At 61.3% G+C, this 10,000-nt stretch overlaps 1 non-coding gene across 1 annotated transcript in view; it reads left to right on the forward strand.

Annotated features, from left to right (window-relative positions):
- The first annotated feature begins 9,643 nt into the window (after positions 1-9,643).
- LOC148314286 (18S ribosomal RNA) overlaps positions 9,644-10,000 on the forward strand; it is a 1,933-nt gene continuing 1,576 nt past the window's right edge. Inside the window, exon 1 of the ribosomal RNA XR_015841849.1 lies at positions 9,644-10,000. This exon is cut by the window's right edge and continues 1,576 nt beyond it. This is a non-coding gene — a ribosomal RNA (18S ribosomal RNA).

Raw genomic sequence — 10,000 nt, forward strand, 5'->3', positions numbered from 1 at the left:
TGCCCTAATGGAAGCTCCGGGGGAGGAGTGCGGGCGTGTGTCACACTTAGCCCGGAGAGGAGCACCTTCCCCGGGCACAGACGGTGCCAAGCGGCCCCTAAGTTTGCCCTTATGGAAGCTCCGGAGGAGGAGTGCGGGCGTGTGTCACACTTGGCCCGAATATGAGCACCTTCCCCGGGCACAGGCGGTGCCAAGCGGCCCCTAAGTTTGCCCAAATGGAAGCTCCGGAGGAGGAGTGCGGGCGTGTGTCACACTTGGCCCGAATATGAGCACCTTCCCCGGGCACAGGCGGTGCCAAGCGGCCCCTAAGTTTGCCCAAATGGAAGCTCCGGAGGAGGAGTGCGGGCGTGTGTCACACTTGGCCCGAATATGAGCACCTTCCCCGGGCACAGACGGTGCCAAGCGGCCCCTAAGTTTGCCCAAATGGAAGCTCCGGAGGAGGAGTGCATGCTGCCTGACAGTGAAGCCGACTATGAGCACCTTCCCCGGGCACAGGCGGTGCCAAGCGGCCCCTAAGTCTACCCTCATGGAAGCTCCGGAGGAGGAGTGCGGGCGTGTGTCACACTTGGCCCGAATATGAGCACCTTCCCCGGGCACAGACGGTGCCAAGCGGCCCCTAAGTTTGCCCAAATGGAAGCTCCGGAGGAGGAGTGCACGCTGTGTGACAGTGAAGCCGAATATGAGCACCTTCCCCGGGCACAGGCGGTGCCAAGCGGCCCCTAAGTCTACCCTTATGGAAGCTCCGGAGGAGGAGTGCGGGCGTGTGTCACACTTGGCCCGAATAGGAGCACCTTCCCCGGGCACAGACGGTGCCAAGCGGCCCCTAAGTTTGCCCTTATGGAAGCTCCGGAGGAGGAGTGCATGCTGTGTGACAGTGAAGCCGAATAGGAGCACCTTCCCCGTGCACAGGCGGTGCCAAGCGGCCCCTAAGTTTGCCCTAATGGAAGCTCCGGAGGAGGAGTGCGGGCGTGTGTCACACTTGGCCCGAATAGGAGCACCTTCCCCGGGCACAGACGGTGCCAAGCGGCCCCTAAGTTTGCCCAAATGGAAGCTCCGGAGGAGGAGTGCATGCTGCCTGACAGTGAAGCCGAATATGAGCACCTTCCCCGGGCACAGGCGGTGCCAAGCGGCCCCTAAGTTTGCCCTAATGGAAGCTCCGGGGGAGGAGTGCGGGCGTGTGTCACACTTAGCCCGGAGAGGAGCACCTTCCCCGGGCACAGGCGGTGCCAAGTGGCCCCTAAGTTTGCCCTAATGGAAGCTCCGGACAGTGAAGCCGAATATGAGCACCTTCCCCGGGCACAGGCGGTGCCAAGTGGCCCCTAAGTCTACCCTCATGGAAGCTCCGGAGGAGGAGTGCATGCTGTGTGACAGTGAAGCCGAATAGGAGCACCTTCCCCGGGCACAGACGGTGCCAAGCGGCCCCTAAGTTTGCCCTTATGGAAGCTCCGGAGGAGGAGTGCATGCTGTGTGACAGTGAAGCCGAATAGGAGCACCTTCCCCGGGCACAGACGGTGCCAAGCGGCCCCTAAGTTTGCCCTTATGGAAGCTCCGGAGGAGGAGTGCATGCTGTGTGACAGTGAAGCCGAATAGGAGCACCTTCCCCGGGCACAGACGGTGCCAAGCGGCCCCTAAGTTTGCCCTTATGGAAGCTCCGGAGGAGGAGTGCGGGCGTGTGTCACACTTGGCCCGAATATGAGCACCTTCCCCGGGCACAGACGGTGCCAAGCGGCCCCTAAGTCTACCCTCATGGAAGCTCCGGAGGAGGAGTGCGGGCGTGTGTCACACTTGGCCCGAATATGAGCACCTTCCCCGGGCACAGACGGTGCCAAGCGGCCCCTAAGTTTGCCCAAATGGAAGCTCCGGAGGAGGAGTGCACGCTGTGTGACAGTGAAGCCGAATATGAGCACCTTCCCCGGGCACAGGCGGTGCCAAGCGGCCCCTAAGTTTGCCCAAATGGAAGCTCCGGAGGAGGAGTGCATGCTGCCTGACAGTGAAGCCGAATATGAGCACCTTCCCCGGGCACAGACGGTGCCAAGCGGCCCCTAAGTTTGCCCAAATGGAAGCTCCGGAGGAGGAGTGCATGCTGCATGACAGTGAAGCCGAATAGGAGCACCTTCCCCGGGCACAGACGGTGCCAAGCGGCCCCTAAGTTTGCCCTAATGGAAGCTCCGGAGGAGGAGTGCATGCTGCCTGACAGTGAAGCCGAATATGAGCACCTTCCCCGGGCACAGGCGGTGCCAAGCGGCCCCTAAGTTTGCCCAAATGGAAGCTCCGGAGGAGGAGTGCATGCTGCCTGACAGTGAAGCCGAATATGAGCACCTTCCCCGGGCACAGGCGGTGCCAAGCGGCCCCTAAGTTTGCCCAAATGGAAGCTCCGGAGGAGGAGTGCGGGCGTGTGTCACACTTGGCCCGAATATGAGCACCTTCCCCGGGCACAGGCGGTGCCAAGCGGCCCCTAAGTTTACCCTCATGGAAACTCCGGAGGAGGAGGGCGGGCGTGTGTCACACTTGGCCCGAATATGAGGACCTTCCCCGGGCACAGGCCGTGCCAAGCGGCCCCTAAGTCTACCCTTATGGAAGCTCCGGAGGAGGAGTGCATGCTGCCTGACAGTGAAGCCGAATAGGAGCACCTTCCCCGGGCACAGACGGTGCCAAGCGGCCCCTAAGTTTGCCCTTATGGAAGCTCCGGAGGAGGAGTGCATGCTGTGTGACAGTGAAGCCGAATAGGAGCACCTTCCCCGGGCACAGACGGTGCCAAGCGGCCCCTAAGTCTACCCTTATGGAAGCTCCGGAGGAGGAGTGCGGGCGTGTGTCACACTTGGCCCGAATAGGAGCACCTTCCCCGGGCACAGACGGTGCCAAGCGGCCCCTAAGTTTGCCCTTATGGAAGCTCCGGAGGAGGAGTGCATGCTGTGTGACAGTGAAGCCGAATAGGAGCACCTTCCCCGTGCACAGGCGGTGCCAAGCGGCCCCTAAGTTTGCCCTAATGGAAGCTCCGGAGGAGGAGTGCGGGCGTGTGTCACACTTGGCCCGAATAGGAGCACCTTCCCCGGGCACAGACGGTGCCAAGCGGCCCCTAAGTTTGCCCAAATGGAAGCTCCGGAGGAGGAGTGCATGCTGCCTGACAGTGAAGCCGAATATGAGCACCTTCCCCGGGCACAGGCGGTGCCAAGCGGCCCCTAAGTTTGCCCTAATGGAAGCTCCGGGGGAGGAGTGCGGGCGTGTGTCACACTTAGCCCGGAGAGGAGCACCTTCCCCGGGCACAGGCGGTGCCAAGCGGCCCCTAAGTTTGCCCTTATGGAAGCTCCGGAGGATGAGTGCATGCTGCCTGACAGTGAAGCCGAATATGAGCACCTTCCCCGGGCACAGGCGGTGCCAAGCGGCCCCTAAGTTTGCCCTAATGGAAGCTCCGGGGGAGGAGTGCGGGCGTGTGTCACACTTAGCCCGGAGAGGAGCACCTTCCCCGGGCACAGACGGTGCCAAGCGGCCCCTAAGTTTGCCCTTATGGAAGCTCCGGAGGAGGAGTGCGGGCGTGTGTCACACTTGGCCCGAATATGAGCACCTTCCCCGGGCACAGGCGGTGCCAAGCGGCCCCTAAGTTTGCCCAAATGGAAGCTCCGGAGGAGGAGTGCGGGCGTGTGTCACACTTGGCCCGAATATGAGCACCTTCCCCGGGCACAGGCGGTGCCAAGCGGCCCCTAAGTTTGCCCAAATGGAAGCTCCGGAGGAGGAGTGCGGGCGTGTGTCACACTTGGCCCGAATATGAGCACCTTCCCCGGGCACAGACGGTGCCAAGCGGCCCCTAAGTTTGCCCAAATGGAAGCTCCGGAGGAGGAGTGCATGCTGCCTGACAGTGAAGCCGACTATGAGCACCTTCCCCGGGCACAGGCGGTGCCAAGCGGCCCCTAAGTCTACCCTCATGGAAGCTCCGGAGGAGGAGTGCGGGCGTGTGTCACACTTGGCCCGAATATGAGCACCTTCCCCGGGCACAGACGGTGCCAAGCGGCCCCTAAGTTTGCCCAAATGGAAGCTCCGGAGGAGGAGTGCACGCTGTGTGACAGTGAAGCCGAATATGAGCACCTTCCCCGGGCACAGGCGGTGCCAAGCGGCCCCTAAGTTTGCCCTTATGGAAGCTCCGGAGGAGGAGTGCATGCTGTGTGACAGTGAAGCCGAATATGAGCACCTTCCCCGGGCACAGGCGGTGCCAAGCGGCCCCTAAGTTTGCCCAAATGGAAGCTCCGGAGGAGGAGTGCGGGCGTGTGTCACACTTGGCCCGAATAGGAGCACCTTCCCCGGGCACGGGCGGTGCCAAGCGGCCCCTAAGTTTGCCCAAATGGAAGCTCCGGAGGAGGAGTGCATGCTGCCTGACAGTGAAGCCGAATATGAGCACCTTCCCCGGGCACAGGCGGTGCCAAGCGGCCCCTAAGTCTACCCTCATGGAAGCTCCGGAGGAGGAGGGCGGGCGTGTGTCACACTTGGCCCGAATAGGAGCACCTTCCCCGGGCACAGGCGGTGCAAAGCGGCCCCTAAGTCGGTAAAGGTTGAAATAAGTAAATAAATACAAAAAGGACGAGGGGGGAAAAAAAAAGGCAAAAACGTATAAAATTCCCCCATTCATTTCAATGGGCTCGGCCGAATTGGGCTTGCGGGACCGCCGAGGGCACGCCGGAGGGCGGTTGAGTCGGTAAAAGTTGAAATAAATGAATAAATACAAAAAGAACGAGGGGGGGAAAAAAAGGCAAAAACGTATAAAATTCCCCCATTCATTTCAATGGGCTCGGCCGAATTGGGCTTGCGGGACCGCCGAGGGCACGCCGGAGGGCGGTTGAGTCGGTAAAAGTTGAAATAAATGAATAAATACAAAAAGAACGAGGGGGGGAAAAAAAAGGCAAAAACGTATAAAATTCCCCCATTCATTTCAATGGGCTCGGCTAAAATGGGCCTGCAGTACTGCCGAGAGGCCGCCGGAGGACGCCCTAGTAGGCAAACGTTGATCCCCACACACGAGGGGTCAGTTAGGCGACCAGGGGTAGCGTTTAGGCGACCAGGGGTAGCGTTTAGGTGACCAGGGGAAGCGTTTAGGCGACCAGGGGTAGCGTTTAGGTGACCAGGGGTAGCGTTTAGGCGACCAGGGGTAGCGTTTAGGCGACCAGGGGTAGCGTTTAGGCGACCAGGGGTAGCTTTTAGGCGACCAGGGGTAGCTTTTAGGCGACCAGGGGTAGCGTTTAGGCGACCAGGGGCGTTGCAGTTCCGCCGAATTGCATTAGGGGCGCTGCAGTAGGCAAACGTTCTTCCCCCCTAGTCAGAGGGTCATTTGCCTACTTCCCAGGTTTACCCGGGTTTTCCAAAACACCTGGGGCACATTTTCAGGGATCACGTTTTTAGAAACAAAAATATTCATAATTTCTTCTAAGTCCCCTTTCCAGCGGGGAACTTTGAAACATTGTATCCGACCACTGAAGGCTGTTGGCGGGCACGGCGCGGCAAACAGCCCGCACTCAGGCATGGAGCTCCGGGGAAAGTTGCCTAATTTCTTCTAAGTCCCCTTTCCAGCGGGGAACTTTGAAACATTGTATCCGACCGTGGAAGGCTGTTGGCGGGCACGGCGCGGCTCATAGCCGGCCCTCAGGCACGGAGCTCCGGGTGAATTTTCACAAATTTCTTCTAAGTCCCCTTTCCAGCGGGGAACTTTGAAACATTGTATCCGACCGTGGAAGGCTGTTGGCGGGCACGGCGCGGCTCATAGCCGGCCCTCGGGCACGGAGCTCCGGGTGAATTTTCACAAATTTCTTCTAAGTCCCCTTTCCAGCGGGGAACTTTGAAACATTGTATCCGACCGTGGAAGGCTGTTGGCGGGCACGGCGCGGCTCATAGCCGGCCCTCAGGCACGGAGCTCCGGGTGAATTTTCACAAATTTCTTCTAAGTCCCCTTTCCAGCGGGGAACTTTGAAACATTGTATCCGACCGTGGAAGGCTGTTGGCGGGCACGGCGCGGCTCATAGCCGGCCCTCGGGCACGGAGCTCCGGGTGAATTTTCACAAATTTCTTCTAAGTCCCCTTTCCAGCGGGGAACTTTGAAACATTGTATCCGACCGTGGAAGGCTGTTGGCGGGCACGGCGCGGCTCATAGCCGGCCCTCAGGCACGGAGCTCCGGGTGAATTTTCACAAATTTCTTCTAAGTCCCCTTTCCAGCGGGGAACTTTGAAACATTGTATCCGACCAAAGGAAGGCTGTTGGCGGGCGCGGCGCGGCTCATAGCCGGCCCTCGGGCACGGAGCTCCGGGTGAATTTGCCTCATTTCTTCTAAGTCCCCTTTCCAGCGGGGAACTTTGAAACATTGTATCCGACCGTGGAAGGCTGTTGGCGGGCACGGCGCGGCTCATAGCCGGCCCTCGGGCACGGAGCTCCGGGTGAATTTGCCTCATTTCTTCTAAGTCCCCTTTCCAGCGGGGAACTTTGAAACATTGTATCCGACCACTGAAGGCTGTTGGCGGGCGCGGCGCGGCTCACAGCCCGCCCTCAGGCACGGAGCTCCGGGGAAATTTGCCTCATTTCTTCTAAGTCCCCTTTCCAGCGGGGACCTTTCAAACATTGTATCCGACCACTGAAGGCTGTTGGCGGACGCGGCGCGGCTCACAGCCCGCCCTCAGGCACGGAGCTCCGGGGAAATTTGCCTCATTTCTTCTAAGTCCCCTTTCCAGCGGGGAACTTTCAAACATTGTATCCGACCACTGAAGGCTGTTGGCGGGCGCGGCGCGGCTCACAGCCCGCACTCAGGCACGGAGCTCCGGGGAAATTTGCCTCATTTCTTCTAAGTCCCCTTTCCAGCGGGGACCTTTCAAACATTGTATCCGACCACTGAAGGCTGTTGGCGGACGCGGCGCGGCTCACAGCCCGCCCTCAGGCACGGAGCTCCGGGGAAATTTGCCTCATTTCTTCTAAGTCCCCTTTCCAGCGGGGAACTTTCAAACATTGTATCCGACCACTGAAGGCTGTTGGCGGGCGCGGCGCGGCTCACAGCCCGCACTCAGGCACGGAGCTCCGGGGAAATTTGCCTCATTTCTTCTAAGTCCCCTTTCCAGCGGGGACCTTTCAAACATTGTATCCGACCACTGAAGGCTGTTGGCGGACGCGGCGCGGCTCACAGCCCGCCCTCAGGCACGGAGCTCCGGGGAAATTTGCCTCATTTCTTCTAAGTCCCCTTTCCAGCGGGGACCTTTCAAACATTGTATCCGACCACTGAAGGCTGTTGGCGGACGCGGCGCGGCTCACAGCCCGCCCTCAGGCACGGAGCTCCGGGGGAATTTGCCCCCTCATTTCTTCTAAGTCCCCTTTAGGCGACCAGGGGTTGACAATTTAGGTGACCAGGGGTTGACAATTTAGGCGACCAGGGGTGACTTTTAGGCGACCAGGGGTGAGGTTTAGGCGACCAGGGGTGAGGTTTAGGCGACCAGGGGTAGCGTTTAGGCGACCAGGGGCGTTGCAGTTCCGCCGAATTGCATTAGGGGCGCTGCAGTAGGCAAACGTTTTTCCCCCTAGTCAGAGGGTCATTTGCCTACTTCCCAGGTTTACCCGGGTTTTCCAAAACACCTGGGGCACATTTTTAGGAACCACGTTTTTAGAAACAAAAATTCTTCTATGTCCACCTCCGTGAAAGAAATTGCCCAATGGTTCCCGCGGAAGAGAGCTGCCAGGCGGACGCATACTGCAATAACGGCCGCCCTGGCGCTCTGGTGGATGTTATCCTCGAAATTTCTTCTATGTGCCCATTCCAGCGGGCAACTTGCGAACAATGGTGTCCGACCATGGAAGGCTGTTGGCGGACGCGGCGCGGCTCACAGCCCGCCCTCAGGCACGGAGCTCCGGGGGAATTTTCCCCTCATTTCTTCTAAGTCCCCATTCCAGCGGGGAGCTTGCAAACGTGGTATCCGACCACTGAAGGCTGTTGGCGGGCACGGCCCCACCAGCGCAACACGGCACTTCCTATGACTCGGGTCCGACGCAGGAGGAGCGGTCCTCCCGGCCCCACCACACGGCACTTCCTATGACTCGGGTCCGACGCAGGAGGAGCGGTCCTCCCGGCCCCGCCACACGGCACTTCCTATGACTCGGGTCCGACGCAGGAGGAGCGGTCCTCCCGGCCCCGCCACACGGCACTTCCCATGACTCGGGTCCGACGCAGGAGGAGCGGTCCTCCCGGCCCCACCACCGCCACACGGCACTTCCCATGACCCGGGTCCGACGCAGGAGGAGCGGTCCTCCCGGCCCCACCGCAACACACACAACCACTGACCGATTGGCAATCATGACCCGCCATCGGAGGGCCCCTGCCGGCCCCGGCCTCGCGCCGGGGTGTTCGGGTGGACGGTTCCTTCGGCCTGCGGGTCGACCTCTGAGCGTTGGCCGGCACCGCAGCACCGCAGCACACACATAACCACTGACCGATTGGCAATCATGACCCGCCATCGGAGGGCCCCTGCCGGCCCCGGCCTCGCGCCGGGGTGTTCGGGTGGACGGTTCCTTCGGCCTGCGGGTCGACCTCTGAGCGTTGGCCGGCACCGCAGCACACACACAACCACTGACCGATTGGCAATCATGACCCGCCATCGGAGGGCCCCTGCCGGCCCCGGCCTCGCGCCGGGGTGTTCGGGTGGACGGTTCCTTCGGCCTGCGGGTCGACCTCTGAGCGTTGGCCGGCACCGCAGCACACACATAACCACTGACCGATTGGCAATCATGACCCGCCATCGGAGGGCCCCCGCCGGCCCCGGCCTCGCGCCGGGGTGTTCGGGTGGACGGTTCCTTCGGCCTGCGGGTCGACCTCTGCGCGTTGGCCGGCACTTCCCTACCGTTACCCACCCCACCCCTGGGGTTGTGACAAAACGGCACTTCCTATGACTCGGGGTCCGACGCAGGAGGAGCGGTCCTCCCGGCCCATCTCGCACCCACACCCTGACATGTACTGCACCACACCAACCACTGACCGATTGGCAAGCATGACCCGCCATCGGAGGGCCCCTGCCGGCCCCGGCCTCGCGCCGGGGTGTTCGGGTGGACGGTTCCTTCGGCCTGCGGATCGACCTCTAGCGCACCAACCAGCGCGAAACCGCTTTCGTCGCGAGACCGAGACGACCCTGTCGCGTGCCCGTCGGCCACACGGGCCCAGAGATGCCCTACACGGGAGTTCCGCCGCGCTCGCGGGTGCCCCGCCACGAGAGGGGTGCGGGAGCCCAGGCCCGCGTCAGCCGAGCGGTCCTTTCCGAAAAAGCATGTTTCTCAAACCCTACCGGCGTCTGTCAGAAGACGCCGCCTCCGAGTGCGTGTTGCGGTCGCGGGCGTGCGGGCGGCTCCGGCTCCCTCCCGCGACTGACCGCCACGCGGTAACGCGGCCTCTACGGACCGAGTACATACCGAGGCCCAGCCGACTTCCTCACCGCGCACGGGGGCTGAATCGGTAACGGAAATTTCGGTAGCCCACGTCCGAAAAAAATGAGAGAGAAAAAACAACGAGGGAGGCTGGGGTGCCGCCGGGGGTAACCCCGCGGGAGGCCGTCTCCCGCGGGCGCCGCCCGGTCCCCGCGCCCGGCTCCCCGCTCAGCTCCGGTTCCAATGCAAGAAACACAGACCGCCGGACGCGAGGGCTACCTGGTTGATCCTGCCAGTAGCATATGCTTGTCTCAAAGATTAAGCCATGCAAGTCTAAGTACACACGGTTCCGATACAGTGAAACTGCGAATGGCTCATTAAATCAGTTATGGTTCCTTTGATCGCTCCACCGTTACTTGGATAACTGTGGCAATTCTAGAGCTAATACATGCAAACGAGCGCCGACCCGTCTCCGCGGGGACGCGCGCATTTATCAGACCCAAAACCCACGCGGGTTCGGTTTGCCGCGGTGCAGCGGGCCCGCCGGCTTTCACAGCCGGCGGGCTGTCGGTCTCCGCGGTGCCGCCGGCCCGGCCCCCCCTTTGGTGACTCTAGATAACGCCCGAGCCGATC

Source organism: Idiotropiscis lumnitzeri, unplaced genomic scaffold (assembly GCF_059441095.1).
Source record: "Idiotropiscis lumnitzeri isolate Australia: NSW breed Sydney's pygmy pipehorse unplaced genomic scaffold, RoL_Ilum_1.0 HiC_scaffold_342, whole genome shotgun sequence".
Lineage (NCBI taxonomy): Eukaryota > Metazoa > Chordata > Actinopteri > Syngnathiformes > Syngnathidae > Idiotropiscis > Idiotropiscis lumnitzeri.